The sequence below is a fragment of the Schistocerca gregaria genome, chromosome X, assembly GCF_023897955.1.
Source record: "Schistocerca gregaria isolate iqSchGreg1 chromosome X, iqSchGreg1.2, whole genome shotgun sequence".
NCBI classification, from domain to species: Eukaryota; Metazoa; Arthropoda; class Insecta; order Orthoptera; family Acrididae; genus Schistocerca; species Schistocerca gregaria.
The window spans coordinates 355,979,458-355,997,581 of NC_064931.1; positions in this window are offsets into that span (position 1 = coordinate 355,979,458).

An 18,124-nucleotide genomic window follows, 5' to 3' on the forward strand; every position below is an offset into this window, starting at 1 on the left:
TCCAGATGCAACAATAAGTAAGGAGTCATAAAAAGTAATGTATCTAACTTAAACAAAACTGGAATGAATCCAACACATTCTCCAAAAGTGAATGCTGTGCTTCTTAACGCATATGCCTCTGCCAGTATATTAGTTTTTCTGTCAATGTGACAAATGAAGAGAAAAGCATGCTCATAGGCCATATCACCCACCAAGGAGCACTACACATGCTACCAGAGAAACACATTCGTTATTCCTCTTCTACGTGCAATCTTACTGAAAATTTCTGATATGATACGTATCAGTGCATGGAGTGTGTGTATTGATATATGTGTCACAGAAAAATTCACTGAAGATTCGTTGCACATCTAACTAATTTTGACCACTGAGAGGCATCTGATATGTGACAGTTGGTGGCATAGTTGATGTAGGAAAGACTATACAAGGGGCTTCAGATATTTACCCTGCCGGATGTTCCATCACGCACCCATGGAAATTTGGTCTGCTTCCAGGTTCGTCTGTGCTTTGACGCCATGTTCCATAACAATCTCCTCTCCGCGTATCCTCTATGTCATAGCCGCATCAAACTTCGATCAAGTCGCAGAGGTGCCCATAACTGTAAATGCTATAGGCCACTATCAAGAACCCCACACTGACGGAAATGTGTCGATTTCCTAGATTCCTCACACTTTTCTCTGTCCCCAATATTTCCTAAAAGATCTTGAGCTCATTTCATCTATTTTCTTAATTTCTTCTTGTAATTCATCGTTCACACTAGAATAATCTGGAAAAAGAGTCTCATACTTCTTAACTAGATTACTGTGTCCACACATTTTTAGCTAACGATTGTTTCACCCCAGTCTCCGGTTTATGAACTGTTTCAGGCAAATTTCCGTTCTGTCTAGTTACCATCCCTTCAATTTCAAATTCATTCATTTCATGTATGGGAAAAATATCATCACTTCTCGCATGATATTGGCAAAGATCCTCAGGGTTTGTTACAGTCATTTTCTCCCTTCAATGATGCTGAATTGTCTTTGTAAGACCAAGGTGTCCTTGATACTTAAAAAGAGATATTAATATTTGGTTTTTAGTTAACGTAAGAGATACATTTGAATGGTTTCCTTCTCTGTCATACGTCCGTATACCTCCTGAAATCACAGAAATGTAAACGATATTGTAGATCGAATTATTTTTGGGTGTACGGACGGACAGACGGAAGGAGGTGTGAGTGTTATGACTAACAATTATTTATGCTAACATTCAGAGTGTGAAGCCGGGAAAGTCACTGTTCTGATGCCTACTGGGGGAGTAATTTCTACAAGCTATGGCAGACTTCTTGTTCACAGATTCGTCTCCCACATTTTGGAAAACAATGAGTTTTGGAATGTATTATCACAGTGTTCTTAACACTTGTTACTTTTGACGTAGCATGCCAAGAGTCTTACCTTCAAGTTTTCATTACTGTTATGCGACTTTCCTTGCGGATGGAGCGTCCTCATGTCGTGCCGATCATGATGGCAGCAGCAAAGACGCGGAGTTTGTGGTGCTGTTAGATCTGCTGAATTAACATCTGACGTGGAGAAATGGACACGTGATGGTTAAAGTGGGAATTATTTAACCTTTTACACCGAATGGTGTATGTATATATAAGATGTGAATGTTACTGTGTTTCGTGCTGAGCACGAGTAAATTTACTCGACCACATGTCAACTTTCTCAGTGCATATGAATACCCATAGTCACCATCGAAACCGATATTAGGAATAATTTGTAGGCTATCACATTATACTTAAAATCAGAATTGTACTAGGGAAGCATGAACAGATTGTGTCTTCTCTGCAGCAGATGTAGTCTCAAATGTGAAGAGAAGAGCATGGTTAAGAATGTTCTGTTCGTTAAAGCTTAATAAACTATATCAATGAAACTTTACTTTATTGCAGATATTCGCCGTCATCACTGAGTATTAATTTTATTGTGTGGCACATAATTACACGTGTTTCACAGCACACGGTTTCATCATTTTGCCGGGCTTGATCTGTTTGTGTGTTGTCTTCATTCTAAAGATCCGACTGCCCTCAAAATAAATGAAATGCGGAATTATGAGATAAAAGAGGGGAGGTTTACAATACAACGTAGCTCCCTTTCTCGTGGAACTCTCTTTTCCTCAGTTTCTAATCATTTACTGCATGTGTGAAACGATAGCATTTTCCAGATTGTTATGGGAAAGATGTTCACCATTTGAGTCACAGTTATTACCATCTTTCCAATAGGGTGTCGTTGAATTTCCGTATAATATGCCTTCTGTTTCCCACCCTAATTGCTGCTCAGTTCCTTTTAACGTGCTCACCACCCTAAACGTATGCTGCTCCAGTAAGCGTTCAACACTTTTGTCTTTCCTTCTCCACTTCCTTCCTTTTAAGTTCATTCTAGGCCCTCTTGTTATTTCTCTCTCTGTCTCTCTATCCCTCCCTCTTTCCGTACCAACCTTTTCTGTTCCGTCGTAGCTTATTTCTCTTTCCAGCCTGCTTCTCAGTTTTCTCTACATTTCTCCCACTGTTGTGTCTCAGTCTCATTCCTTTCCTATCTACGTACCCGCTGTTTCCCACTCATTCCTCCCTTTCTTCCCTTTGTTTCCTCTCTCCATTTAACTGTTCCAGACAATTTGTGACTTTGGTCCGTTTTATCCCGACAAGTAATTGTCAGCTTACTTCCTGCCAGTGCCTGTGCTTCCCTGTTTATTTCTTTATTCTCCCCCGTCTTTGTATGTATTGTATTGTATTATACACTCCTGGAAATTGAAATAAGAACACCGTGAATTCATTGTCCCAGGAAGGGGAAACTTTATTGACACATTCCTGGGGTCAGGTACATCACATGATCACACTGACAGAACCACAGGCACATAGACACAGGCAACAGAGCATGCACAATGTCGGTACTAGTACAGTGCAGCAATGCAGGCTGCTATTCTCCCATGGAGACGATCGTAGAGATGCTGGATGTAGTCCTGTGGAACGGCTTGCCATGCCATTTCCACCTGGCGCCTCAGTTGGACCAGCGTTCGTGCTGGACGTGCAGACCGCGTGAGACGACGCTTCATCCAGTCCCAAACATGCTCAATGGGGGACAGATCCGGAGATCTTACTGGCCAGGGTAGTTGACTTACACCTTCTAGAGCACGGTGGGTGGCACGGGATACATGGGGACGGGCATTATCCTGTTGGAACAGCAAGTTCCCTTGCCGGTCTAGGAATGGTAGAACGATGGGTTCGATGACGGTTTGGATCTACCGTGCACTATTCAGTGTCCCCTCGACGATCAACAGAGGTGTACGGCCAGTGTAGGAGATCGCTCCCCACACCATGATGCCAGGTGTTGGCCCTGTGTGCCTCGGTCGTATGCAGTCCTGATTGTGGCGCTCACCTGCACTGCGCCAAACACGCATACGACCATCATTGGCACCAAGGCAGAAGCGACTCTCATCGCTGAAGACGACACGTCTCCATTCGTCCCTCCATTCACGCCTGTCGCGACACCACTGGAGGCGGGCTGCACGATGTTGGGGCGTGAGCGGAAGACGGCCTAACGGTGTGCGGGACCGTAGCCCAGCTTCATGGAGACGGTTGCGAATGGTCCTCGCCGATACCCCAGGAGCTACAATGTCCCTAATTTGCTGGGAAGTTGCGGTGCGGTCCCCTATGGCACTGCGTAGGATCCTACGGTCTTGGCGTGAATCCGTGCGTCGCTGTGGTCCGGTCCCAGGTCGACGGGCACGTGCACCTTCCGGCGACCACTGGCGACAACATCGATGTACTGTGGAGACCTCACGCCCCACGTGTTGAGCAATTCGGCGGTACGTCCACCCGGCCTCCCGCATGCCCACTATACGCCCTCGCTCAAAGTCCGTCAACTGCACATACGGTTCACGTCCACGCTGTCGCAGCATGCTACCAGTGTTAAAGACTGCGATGGAGCTCCGTATGCCACGGCAAACTGGCTGACACTGACGGCGGCGGTGCACAAATGCTGCGCAGCTAGCGCCATTCGACGGCCAACACCGCAGTTCCTGGTGTGTCCGCTGTGCCGTGCGTGTGATCATTGCTTGTACAGCCCTCTCGCAGTGTCCGGATCAAGTATGGAGGGTCTGACACACCGGTGTCCATGTGTTCTTTTTTCCATTTCCAGGAGTGTATGTTAACCGGGGACCTAGAAACGACGGAGAGGCTCCGTCGCCACAGCAGCCGCAGTGGTCCACAACTCCACGACGACTACCACAGTCCACTTCACCCCTCCGCCGCCCCACACCGAACCCGGGGTTATTTTGCGGTTCGGCCCCCGGTGGACCCCCCAGGGAACGTCTCACACCAGACGAGTGTAACCACTATGTTTGCGTGGAAGAGTAATGGTGGTGTATGCGTACGTGGAGAACTTGCTTGCGCAGCAATCGCCGACATAGTGCAACTGAGGCGGAATAAGGGGAACCAGCCCGCATTCGCCGAGGCAGATGCAAAACTGCCTAAAAACCTTTCACAGACTGGCCGGTTCACCGGACCTCGACACAAAGCTGCCGGGCTGATTCGTGCTGGGGACCAGGCACTCCTTCCCGCCCGGAAAGCCGTGCGTTACACCGCACGACCAAACGGGCGGGTCTCCCCCGTCTTGCTACCACCTTTTTTATCTTGTCCCATTTCTCTTATTTCTCATTTAAGAGGTAGATCCTCAGTGCAGAATCCAACAGCCTCCATCACTAGAGAGAAAAAGTTGACACGAGGTAAAACAGAGTGCTAGCACCTTAAAAATCCTCAAATCTGTCATTGAAGTGAGCACCAGGATTGGCCTTACTGGGATTTTCCACTTTGTGCTTCCCTTCGGTAAATGCTTCCAGCCACTGAAGATGACATTCTGTGTGGTCTTCACAATCTTGACACGTTCACCAAGTGAAACCATTCTTCCCTCCCAATTTAAACTGTAGACCCTTGAGACAAAATCAAGCATCCTGCATCACTAAAGACAAAACAGTCGTCATAAGAACGAAACAAAAAATCCACGCCCTACAGCAGTTCATAATTGTGCTACACAGAGTCATAGGCTTTAGCTTGCTGTGTTACCTACGTCTAACAGCCCTTTGGCCAATACTTTGATCTGTATTACTTCACATATTTTCCCAAGAAAGCTTCCTTGATGGATACTGATTGATCTTCTGCACAGCTAAATGATTACATTAGTCAAAATGTTGGTCGACAGCCATGGTTTAAACAATGAACCGGGGCTAAACTTCTGACTACTCCTATAATACCTATAATAGCAGTTTTGCACGAAGAGCAGCTTCCTGCCTGGCCTACTTAAAATCTTATTGCGAACAGGTGGTGCACAGCACTTGCCACCACCAGAAAGTCATTTGCTCCTTAGGAAGCACAGTAGCCGCATCTCACAACCGCATTACAATGGTTACGGAAAGACTGGCTCATTATTTCCAGCATGAATAACAGGCCTCCTCTTCGATACCAGAAACTATATTGCTGTCCATGACAGCTTAAGGTCCAAACGTGGTATGACCAGAGTACGTATGTTGCAAAGCTTATTTGCCAAAATAATTTATGACTAGAAATAATTATTATAAAATTTGAAAGTACAAATCTTAAATAAGTGATAAATCCATCTTTAAAGTCAAAGTCTGCAAATATTATTGTTGCAGGTACAACAACAAACAATTTTTTACATTAAAAACCACATATTATTAGATATTGTTCCAGGCAATACTAGGTTCACCACTTTCAAAGACAGCTACATACAGAACCGAGGGATTAAGGTTAAAATTGCAGATTAGATGGTCATATAAGGTAAACTGCTGGTTTAAAAGATAAGTATCCTGTTTGGAAATAGAACTTCGTCATATATTGTCATCCCCTTAGCTCATGTTTATTCTTCAAAAATGAGTAGCAGAACAACACAAAACATAAAAAATTTAAAAGAAATAATAAGAACTTTTTAATGTTGTGCAAATAAATAACAAATAATTCTAGAGTTGGTAGTCAGTTTTCGTAGATTAGAAGTGTTAATCACAGAGGGTTCTAATCCAACATTAGTCTTCACATCAATGCATATAAAACTGGAGAAATTGTAGTTGAAACCCAAATTATCAATCAAGATAGTAGTAGAATTAAATCGTGCCTGCTCATTGTTATGTGCCCTAGCTTAATAAGCTATTAAATACTAAATAAGTAGCAGTATCTGACATAAACAACAATTGTAGTGCGAAAAACAGCTACGACTTTGCAAAAATTGTTGAAAATTTCTAGATGGCTCTTTGTTGGCATTATTGGTTATTGAATACAACCATGGCCTAATCAAAGAACCCAGAACTTATTGATAGGAATTTACTAAAATGCAAACAATTTGAACAACAGAAACAGTTAAACCCCTGAAAGATTTTACTCTTTTTATAATTTTTCCTGTAACTATAAAATTTATAATGACTGAGTACAGCTCACAATGGGCTGACATGTGGCAGAAATATCTGTAAAAGACCTTCTGTGTTAGTCTTTTAAACATTTAGTCCTATTTAACATATACATTTTATTTTCATATTGTGTCTACATATTCCTCTGTAAAGGAAATGAATTAGGCATTAATAATTCTGCACTAATAATCAGCTGTACTCATTATACAATTAAGTTCAGTGCTGAGATTGAAAATAAACTGATTTGTGTACATTATCGTATCTCAGAAAGTAATAATGGTTTTGGTACGTGTAGTAAGTCGACTAGAACTGATACGATAACAAAGGCTCATTATCGTCATCCACAATGGTATAAAATATATTTCTTTAATTCTATGATACATCACCTGGTACACCCCTTGTAAGTAAAACAGACAACTGTTGCCAACGAATATCACAGCATGGAAGTCACAAAGAGCTACAGGAAGTTTAATAAATAAGTATCAGGTAAAACAAATATCTTAATTTTATCCGTTACCTTCATTGTTGGTTGTGTAACTATATTATTACTATTGGGCCTGTTAAGAGTACATAGGTGTACTACAAAGTATAAAAAACTGTTACTACAATATCTACAAAACACAGACCACATCAAAAAATTACCTGCGTTTTCCACTGCAGGTAGCATGTGTATTAAGCACAGGATGGATAGACATATTTATATATCGAGTGGTCATAATTCAAGTGCAGATATTCACAGAGGCCCAGTGTGGGCTGTAATCATCGTATGGAAGAGAAACTTTGTTGACTGATAGATGTTCTAGCACGTCACAGCGGAACTGATTTACGCCGGTTAAAAATTAGTTCCAAGTTTGGCCACGAGGTACAAATACAGCATTGTGAATTCAAGGAGGATGTATAGGAATGTTTCATTACGTGTAGCCTTTAATACCATGCCTTTTACGATCCTTTCTGCATACTTTACTTCTATTAATGAGTGTTTTTCATGTACTTAATGATTTTATGTCACAATTTTTAAGCTCCTAGTTAAGTACATATCATTTTCTACTCATATATTTAAACAGGCATCCATCTGCGTGTTCTAACCAAGAGTTCAGTCAGTATCAATCTCATAAGCAGGACACAGAAGCGGCAAGGGCAATTTGTACAAAATGCAGCAGTGACTTGTTTCCTCGTAACAACCTTATGGATACACAGTTTTTAGTTTCTGTGGTCCTTTCAGTTATAAATTTAAAATTAGTTGTTATTTCTCTTGATTTTTTAGAGTTGGTGTCATGGATGCCTATCAGTCGAAAAGAGCGGCAAAGGTAACAACAATAAAACAATTCTGAATTACCTGTATTGAGTGCTCCGAGTAACAGTGTGAAGTTTTACGATAATTTCGATATTCAGAGAAACATAATTCTCTTAAGAGTAGCGGGATCACGAGAAATGTTTACCTGTTACCACGAAGTTAAAAATGAAGCTCTATTCATGTCAACGTCACTTCACTGTTAGCTGTTTGGTGGCATCATCACCACTACTAAATGCTGCAGGTGGATACACGGATGAGTTAATTAACGAGTAGGACCATAGCATGGAAGTAGGTATGTGATTAAGTAGTTTTTTAAAGACTGGTGACAGCTAGATTGCTGGTAAATTTCAGTGATTCCGTGAACAATTTTCAGTGTAGCTCGTTTCGTCAGCCATGTAACCTAAACATCTGGATTTACTGCTGCCACATCTCACTGCAGCCAAGAGAGGAAGCGGCAGCTCAATTGGCGTCTGACGTCAGAACTGCGTCTGCAACAGAGTTTCAGCAGCAATGTAAACTTCCACAGTGTGTGCTCTGCAGCCACTTGCAGTTCAGAACTTCTGCCTAGCTCACTGTGCGCCGAGAACAACATTCCTTTTTTTTTTTTTTTTTACATCATTGACTCACAAAAACGTTTTAAATAATTCTTTACAATTCTGTAAGCGAAAGCAACACACTATCCTTTTACAACGTTTAATATCTCTTTACCAATAATGTGTATGTATGTGTGTGTGTGTGTGTGTGTGTGTTTGTGTGTGTGTGTGTGTGTGTGTGTGTGTGTGTGTGTTTGTGTATGTGAGCATAGAGGTAGTGAGTGAGAGAGAAAGAGACAGAGCGAGAGAGAGAGAGACAGAGAGAGACAGAGAGAAATGTTCATTTGTTTATTGTTCTTTTCAGAGAGTACGGATTATGGATCTATAAAAATAGTTTCATAAATTCATATTATTGGAGTTTATCGCTTAAAATTCCGCTAATACCGTTACATAATTAGAGCAATATATGGCCTCGATAGATTACAATACTTCCTTATCACGTTGTATGTGATATACATACGACTGGATTGTCAGTTTGGTAATCGGTCGAATAAATGTGCTCTTCTTGTCCGACTGCCTTCTTGATGGTACCACTCAAATAATATTCCATTAGAGAAGACTCTTAGGACACGTAATGTTCGCACCGCACAGTAGCACAGGAACCGAATTTTCACTGGCTGTGTGCTCGGTAACCAGGAACTGCATAATGGGATTCTGGTGGGAAGGTAAACTTAAGCTAAGATTTCACTTCCTAAACTCAGGATTCTTGTGATGCTGTTGCGTTGCCCTGTACTCGCCTATATGTTGAAATACGGATAAAAATGTCGCACACGAATGAGTCGAACGCGTTCTACCACCCGATCTAATTTTGAAACAGGAGATGGCGGCTGCGACTCAAACCAAGATGTCACTGGCCAAACCCTCACGGCATTGAGCTATTTGGTTCTGCGAGTGGTGGATCACCATCGCGGTAGGAACGATATAGTTTCTATTACTACGACATGACCACAGGAGGCCGTAAATAGTACCAAACGACCGTGTGAGTGGGGTAATGGATTCTAGTTCCCCAATAAACAGAATTCTTGCCCTATCCGGCAATTAATCGTTTGTCTGAAATACCTCGAAGTGCTGTTGCAATCGTCGTTCAGTTGACTCCCTCTGTTAATTTGTTTTGTTAGGAAAGTGAGGTCATGGGTAGGACGGGTACTTTTTATTGGCCTAGTGAGGCCCTGAGTCACTAGTTGAGCAGCATACAAAACTACTACTTCTGTTGCCAAATTAGATGAAATTCTGTGTTGTCCGATGTATGTGTAACTCATCATAACAATTCTCTCCATACGTGATCATGATCACCGTTATTGGTAAGTACTTTCCCTATTGGCATGTTTAGCTAGTGTATTCAACATCTTAGGGTATGAGGTTCCTCTCCAGGGCACACAGCAATGTCAGAGCATTGACCTTTCAGGCTGACAGTCTTCAGCGTATGAACCAGACGAAGAGTGTCCCTCAACGTCCCATCTCTCCCATATTCATTCCCACAATCTTCCCCATTTCCCCAGAGTCCAAACCAAAGATGGAATACGATTCGTACCAAGAGGGGCGCTGCACATGGAAATGTATTATGAACGCAGCCTCGGCGATACCAACTGACCTCACTCAGTGATAAGTTTAGCACGACGTGGTGTCGACCTGATCAATCTCCATTTATCGTGGAGTGAAAATGGCGAACACAGAACATAATACAACAAGACTGAGAGACAAGGTGAGACCTCAAACGCCCAGACATGTGGGCTGGAACAGTTGGAAGCTATTTCCGCAACCGGATCAGGTGGCAGATCAGTAAATGTAGTAGGAATTGTCACTGTGAAGTTGGACTGGATAAAGGTTAAATCCTAGCCTGGCGTTCAGACGAGAGGATTTCTTAAAGAACACGAACAACAGGAAGGTAAGGTTCAAATGGCTTTGAGCACTATGGGACTTAACATCTGTGGTCATCAGTCTCCTAGAACTTAGAACTAATTAAAACTAACTAACCTAAGGACATCACACACATCCATGTCCGAGCCAGGATACGAACCTGCGACCGTAGCGTTCACGCGGTTCAGACTAAAGCGCCTAGAACCGCACGGCGACACCGGCCGGCGGAAGGTAAGGAATGGCTTCCTAAATATACATGGGGGGAAAGTAAATTGTCTTGAACCAAAGACCTCCAGAGAAGTACAGATGTGGTGAAGGGGGTAAACAGATCCCAACTACCTCTAAGACAGCTAACAAGAATGCAAGGGAGGAGTCTAATACCCCCGTTTCTCACAATAACTGAATCCGAAAACATGGAGACAAGAAATAGGGAAACAGACTTACAGTACTGTAGCCTCGGTTTTCAGGGTGTCGGTTATCCAAAAGGGACGTCCAATGGTAAACATAACCCCACAATATGTGAAAGTGGTTCAGGTGGCTCTCTTTGAGAAAATTGGAAGAGGATTCAAGTCCAGACCCCAAATCCAGGAAAGCGTATCTGGTTAAAACCGCTCTTATCTTTGTGAGGGGATAGGAACAATGGACTGGCTTAATTAGATTGTGCCCAAGGTATTTCTGAAGCTGCTGTCAAGACAGGAGGTCTTCTAAGGACGGAGGAGGTGTCTATACAAGAACAGTGAGTGAGACCCTGGATGTGCTCCTCAAGATTCAATCGCCTCAGTGGCCTCTCGTAGATAACATAGACCAAAAGACATTCCTTGAGAGACACTGGGTTACCCCTTTCTCGGGCGCATTTTTTGTAGCAAATCAGCGAAGATCATATTTTTGCTATAATGTTAAAATTGTGATCAAATGACTATATTTATTTTTTGATAGTTTTATTTTTATGATTTAGGACCAAAAACTATCTTGGTACATATATCACTACGCACCTAGTGAGCTCTCAAAGCTATGGTGGTAAATGGATCTCCCACCTCCCTTTTGTGAGCTGTTATGAGTTGTCATTACATTTAAAAAATTAATCAAAAGCGTTTTCGGTTTATATTTTACGTTTTTTTACTTAGTTTAAAAGGCAATTAAATTGCAAATTTAAATGTGGTTTACATTCAAATTGAACAATTTAATGCTGGTTTACAAGTAATATTTCTTTCTCAAACAAATTTTCAAAAGGCTGTCACAAACTATTTTATTTTCCATCAAACTGGTGGAAGACCATGGTTCAACACGCATGGGCACTTCGCAGGAGCAGCATGTGTATTTTGCTCTCTTGTCTCTAGCTTTTGTAAAGCACCTTCGGCACCGTCTGTATGTTTTTCTCAAAATAGGCATATGCTCTCATACTTTTTCCAGTCGAACATGGTCTGGTAGAGTAGTCTTCTTGGTTAACATGGTTACCTGGCGGTCTTCCTTTGTATGGGATGTGAAGCCATATGTCAACTGTTTTGCTGGTCATGACTGAAAGTTCAATTGATCTTGTCCTGTATCAGACTTGTACAATACAAATGCATTTACAATCGCAATGTCTACTAATAAGTAGAGAATCGGATTCGACAAATTACGAGAACACCGACCAATTGCATGACGTTCTCTAAGTTGATCGAAGTGATCTACGCCTCCCATTGTATTATTGTATGTTGCTACAGCGTTTGGGCATGTAATATTGCTGGCAGTACCATCCTTATTTTTCCTTGAGACAAATGTGGTGACTCTGGGGTTGTCCAAAGTGGTCAGAAACGTGACAGGTTAGTTGTCCATCCATGTTATAGCTTCAGTACCATGTTTGCCCTGGAACTGAGAGTCTCCTCTTTTCGTGGTACATTTCCTACTATCATGTGAAGCAGCTCTTTTCGGTTTGCTTTCACAGTTCCTATAGAATAGACGCGATTGTTCAATAGTATCAGCAGTAGATTCACAGTGGTGAAGAAGTTTTCAAATGCTACCACACAGTTACAATATTTCAGGTCTATGGTAAAGCTAATGACTACATGCTCTCTCAGATAATTTTCTCTAGGTCCACGTCTTATTTTCCTGTGTAAATATCAAATTTTGTGACATCGGCTGTCTTTGATGGCTCTGAGCACTATGGGACTTAACAGCTCTGGTCATCAGTCCCCAAGAACTTAGAACTACTTAAACCTAACTAGCCTAAGGACCTCACACACATCCATGCCCGAGGCAGGATTCGAACCTGCTTGGCTGTCTTTGAGTCTGCTAAATAACACGTCTTGTACCCTCGTTCGATTGGCTTCAAAGGCAAGTAATGCCTGTGCGATGTCCGTCTCTTCAAAGGTATCAAGCGTTCATCCACAGTTAATAATTTACCACACTTGTGTTGTTCAGAAAGGTTATCAGAGGTCTGACCTTACGAAGATATCATGATTTGGATGCCCTCTGGGAGGATTCAGCCTATTGTCAATTATGCGAATAGTTTTATAGTTTTACGCAACTTTTTGAAGCGTTTGCATGCCATACTGCGATATGTATGGCTGACCTGAAAAAGGTTCTGAACTGCAGTAGTGCACCACTCTTGGCAGCACGATACCTGTCACGATATTTATTCCTGTGTCTCGCCTACAGATAAATTTGTCCAGTTGCTTGTCACCTCACTTACGCTCCGGCCAGACTGACGTTTTCGTTTGAATTCCTCTGCAGAAAGATTTGTCTGCTAAACCACATGTTCTAACATGTCAGCAATAAATAAAGAAAGGAAGCAGTCTTTCTTGGTGCTCTGTCTTGTCAGTGGGCGGTCCACACCTGGCTTTTGTTGTGTATCAACGACAATCAAGTCAAAAGCAGCTATGTTATTTGACCTTTCCTCTTCTGCCGATGGCTTTTCACCTGTACTTACAGTACCATCACTAGAAATCTCAATGTAAACAGCGCAGGAACCATTTACACGATTACTGATGTCAGGCTGTGAAGCCAAACACTGATCAAGGTCCTTCACTATCTCGAAAACGAATGCATCGTCTGTAGCTTTATCGCTCTCTGTTTCAGGGGCCTCAGGATCGCTAAGTACTCAAAACAGCAACTCCAGTGCTACTTCTAGACTATATTTCTTCATATAGACATGCTCCTTCAAAATTTCGCTAAAGAGATAATAAACGATCGTGACACAAACCATAAATGATAAACTAATATTCAAATTATGCTTGTTACGGATATTAAAGTTTACTTACCACAATTTGAAAACAATCAAATGGCTCAAATGGCTCTGAGCACTATGCGACTTAACTTCTGAGGTCATAAGTCGCCTAGAACTTGGAACTAATTAAACCTGACTAACCTAAGGACATCACACACGTCCAAGCCCGAGGCAGGATCCGAATTTGCGACGGTAGCGGTCGCTCGGTTCCAGACTGTAGCGCCTAGAACCGCAAGGCCACTCCTTAGAGGCTTTAACACGCAGTAAAGGTACGAGCTGTTAAAGGTCACAATAATGTGTATTGGAGAAGCGAAACAATGTGTTCAGATAACAATAGTGATCCCACGGCAAACAGAAACTGATTGTTGCAGCAGTTTTCGTATACCGGGTTCAGTGTACTGCTATAAGATTTCAGGCATAGACAGAGGAGGTAATATGCATTCCCAAAAGCTTTGGGATCCCCTATGTTTGTGGTAAGTATGCTTCCCAAGGACCACAAAAGGCAGAAACTACTTTGTTGGTAACCATACATCCCAAGAACCATGAAAATAACCTTTTCTGGTGGGTTATACAGTATAATTCCCACAGACCTGTAGGCTATATTTTCCTTTTACAACAAACAGAAACTACAGCTGGCTCAGCAGATTGCTACTAGATGCCAGGAGCGTACAGAAGCGGTAACATATAGTCCCCTACACGCTGCAAAGAAATATATTTAGTGGGAATAAACTCCCAGGGCCCGCAATAGGTTTACAGGTAATCAAACGGAGAACTGGAAATCTTCCAGAATATGTCTTGGTTTTATAAAATCTAGTTCATGTCAACAATTCCACATAGAATCTTCCCAGCTGCTTTGCAACAAGCAGCAGAAGGATTATTTATATCCGTTGATAAACAGTTTATGGTCAGCCCAGTGGCAGAAAAATTTCCGAATGCTTGGAAAACAGTGAGGATTGTCTTCATTCCAAAACCAAGGAGAACTGATGACACCAAGGAAAGGGTATGAGATCGAAAAATCTGTCCTCTCACCATTTGAAGACGCTAGAGTAACTAGTTAATGTGCAAGTTAAGAAAAAGAGCTTAGCTAAATTTCATCTAGTACGTAAATCAACACGCAAATCATCCGCGTAAATAATTTGAAACGGCACTTGACCAATTTGTTCGGACGGTGGAAGAAGCTCTACACTTTCAGGGAATTCCTCTCTTCATCTTCCTGGATATCGAGGAGGCTCTTAGCAATTAGACTTTCGGATCCATAGTTAGAGCTGCAAAAGAGCATGACACCGAGACTAACATATCCAGCTAGATTAAGACTATTCTGAGTAGAAAGAAGGCAGAAGCCACCACTATTAATGAGGAAGCGGTGATCAGTAACACCAGAGGGTGTCCTCAAGGATAGGATTTATCACCAAAACCTAGGAGCCTACTGGTGACTGAACTCATTCAAGAGTTTATCGTAAATACTAGAAACTGCTTTCGCCAAAGATATGCAAACGTATTAGTTACAATGATAATCGACAAATTTGCTAGCATTCTTAAAAAAACGGAACAGTGTACCGAACATTGTGAGAAGCTCTTGCAGAGAACAGGACCTAAGGGTTAGTCCCAAGAAAATTGTTGCGGTAAAATTTACGGGGAAACATATCCTCTGTACGTATTGCAATGCCAAACTTCTCGACGAAACACCACCATTAAGAAAGGCTAGTGGAATATCTAGGGTAACGCTGAATGCAAAACTACACTACTGGCCAATAAAAGTGCTACACCACGAAGATGACGTGATACGGACGCGACATTTAACCGACAGGAAGAAGATGCAATGATATGCAAATGATTAGCTTTTCAGAGCATTCACACAAGGTTGGCGCCGGTGGCGACACCTACAACGTGCTGACATGAGGAAAGTTTCCAACCAATTTCTCATATACATACAGCAGCAGACCGGCGTTGCCTGGTGTAACGTTGTTGTGATGCCTCGTGTAGGGAGGAGAAATGCGTACCACCACGTTTCCGACTTTGATAAAGGTCGGATTGTAGCCTATCGGTTTATCGTATCGCGACATTGCTGCCCGCGTTTGTCGAGATCCAACGACTGTCAGCTAAATACGGAATCGGTGGGTTCAGGAGGGTATTATGGAACGCCGTGCTGCATCCCTACGGCCTCGTATCACTAGCAGTCGAGATGACAGGCATCTTATCCACATGGCTGTAACGCAGCGAGCAGCCACGCCGCGATCCCTAAGTCAACAGATGGGGACGTTTGCAAGACAACAACCATCTGCACGAACAGTTCGACGACGTTTGCAGCAGCGTGCACTATCATCTCGGAGACCATGGCTGCGGTTACCATTCACGTTGCCTCACAGACAGGATCTCCGCCGATGGAGTACTCAACGACGAAGCTGGGTGCACGAATGGCAAAACGTCATTTTTGCGGTTCTGTTTACAGCATCATGATGGTCGCATACGTGTTTGGCGACATCGCTGTGAACGCACATTGGAAGCGTGTATTCGTCATCGCCATACTGGCGTATCACTCGGCGTGATGGTATTGGTTACACGTCTCGGTTACCTCTTGTTCGCAGTGACGGCACTTTGAACAGTGGACGTTACATTTCCGATGTGTTACGACCCGTGGCTCTACCCTTCATTAGATCCATGTACAGCCCTTCGTTTCAGAAGGCTTAATGCACGAGATGCGTGTTGCAGGTCCTGTACGGACCTTTCTGGATAAGGAAAATGTTCTACTGCTGCCCTGACCAGCACATTCTCCAGATTTCTCACGAATTGAAAACGTCTGGTCAATAGTGTCCTTGCAACTGGCTCATCACAATACTCCAGTCACTACTCTCGATGAACTGTGGTATCGCGTTGAAGCTGCATGGGCAGCTGTACCTTTACAATCCATCCAAGCTCTGTTTGAGTCAATGCCCAGGCATATCAAGGCCTGTTGTTCTGGGTACTGATTTCTCAAGATCTATGCACCCTAATTGCGTGAAAATGTAATCACATGTCAGTTCTAGTATAATATATTTGTCCAGTGAATACCAATTTATCTTCTGCATTTCTTCTTGGTGTAGCAATATTAATGGCCAGTAGTGTATAATGGAACCCTCATAGAGGGCATATGTTCCAAGGTAGAAGTACTCTTTTGAACACTATCAGGGTCTCTGGTAAAAACTGGGACCAAACACCCAGGATATTGTATTGGATATAGGCCACTGTAATAAGACTAATTATAATATATGGCACTACAGTATGGTCTAATAAATTGTAACAGAGGGTGGCTGCTAATGACCTTGGAAAGGTTCCCAGATTGGCCTGTTAAACTAAAATGGGTGGAATGAGCAGTACACCCACCGTCGGGATCAAGACCATGCTGGACATGTCCCCGTTAAACCTGTGTGTTACACTGGAGGCAGCAGCAGGGGTATACAGGTCAACAATTGGAAATATCTATATACCCTTAGGAAATACAGAGTTTGGCCCTTTCACTGTAACAACTGAAAGAGGGAAGCATTTGAAGAATGAACCACGACACCATTCAGGAGACAGTCTGGTTTCCTGACGAGTCGAAAACATACAAAAGCACGGGTTCAGGGCAGTAGGGTGTAGAACCCAGACTACATTTTGCTGGACATGATATTTTGCGGAAATATCAGCTATCAGATCATGCGCATAGGAGAATTTGTGTAGGAGCGACATTGACCGTAGCACCTACATTTACTCAGACAGTCAAACAGCTCTGAAGACTGAATCAGTTGCAAGAATGATATTGGGCTATGATCCGAAAACAAAAAGATCACAACCTAATGATACCAAGGCCATCTCTGAAGACAAATTCTGTAATCTTGTACTTGAACAGGAGAAAGATTAAACTCATGGAAAGACTAACCACAGGACATGAGAGCTGAAAGAAACATCTACAGTTCTATAGGCAAAGAGAAAGGAGCCTCTTAGTGTAGACAAAATCGCACTGAAAACCTAATCTTCCAATGCGAAACCTTGGAGACCAAAAGACAGAATATTCGGAACATTACGTCCTGTAGAAGTCCTAGTGAACGGTCTCCTGCTACTCTTTAATGGCACTGATAGGATTTTCTAGAATAACAAGCAGCAAAACTGCACAATAAATTCAGTTTTGATTCGAGCAGTAGTGAGCTAGGATCACTGTTGTTTTTGTCCTTCTGCGCAAATCAAATCAAGATCGAATGAAAAATGAGGTTATTGGTTGCTTAATTATATTATCTTAGGATCATAACAGACTCGCTGTTATGTGGAATGTGTCAGTAGGTTGTAAAGTAACACACATTTTCTCCAAGAAAATAAGGACGTAATGTGTTCAGAACTTCATGTATGCAGCAGAATTACCAATTATATAAAATTGTTATTGTAACTGTTACTATCTGGAAGTACCATAAAGGGGGTTTGTCAAATACACTTACGTCAACAAAATTCCCTCCTTTCTGTGGAGGAATGGGATTAAAGGTAGTAAAGGCATATGATTAGGAAAATATCACTTCTCTGTCACTTTTTCTTTCCGGATGACGATTAATGTACGCAGTGACATGCACTGCACAAACACATACGACAATGGTGATTCGGGGCGTGCAGAAAATAACGTATCCGAATTTTTTATGTGAGAACGCTTATAGATTCTTAAATAAAACAAATTATACTAACATTCTACAGCTTTGTTCCACAGAATTTGTGGCATGCAACCACATAAATTTC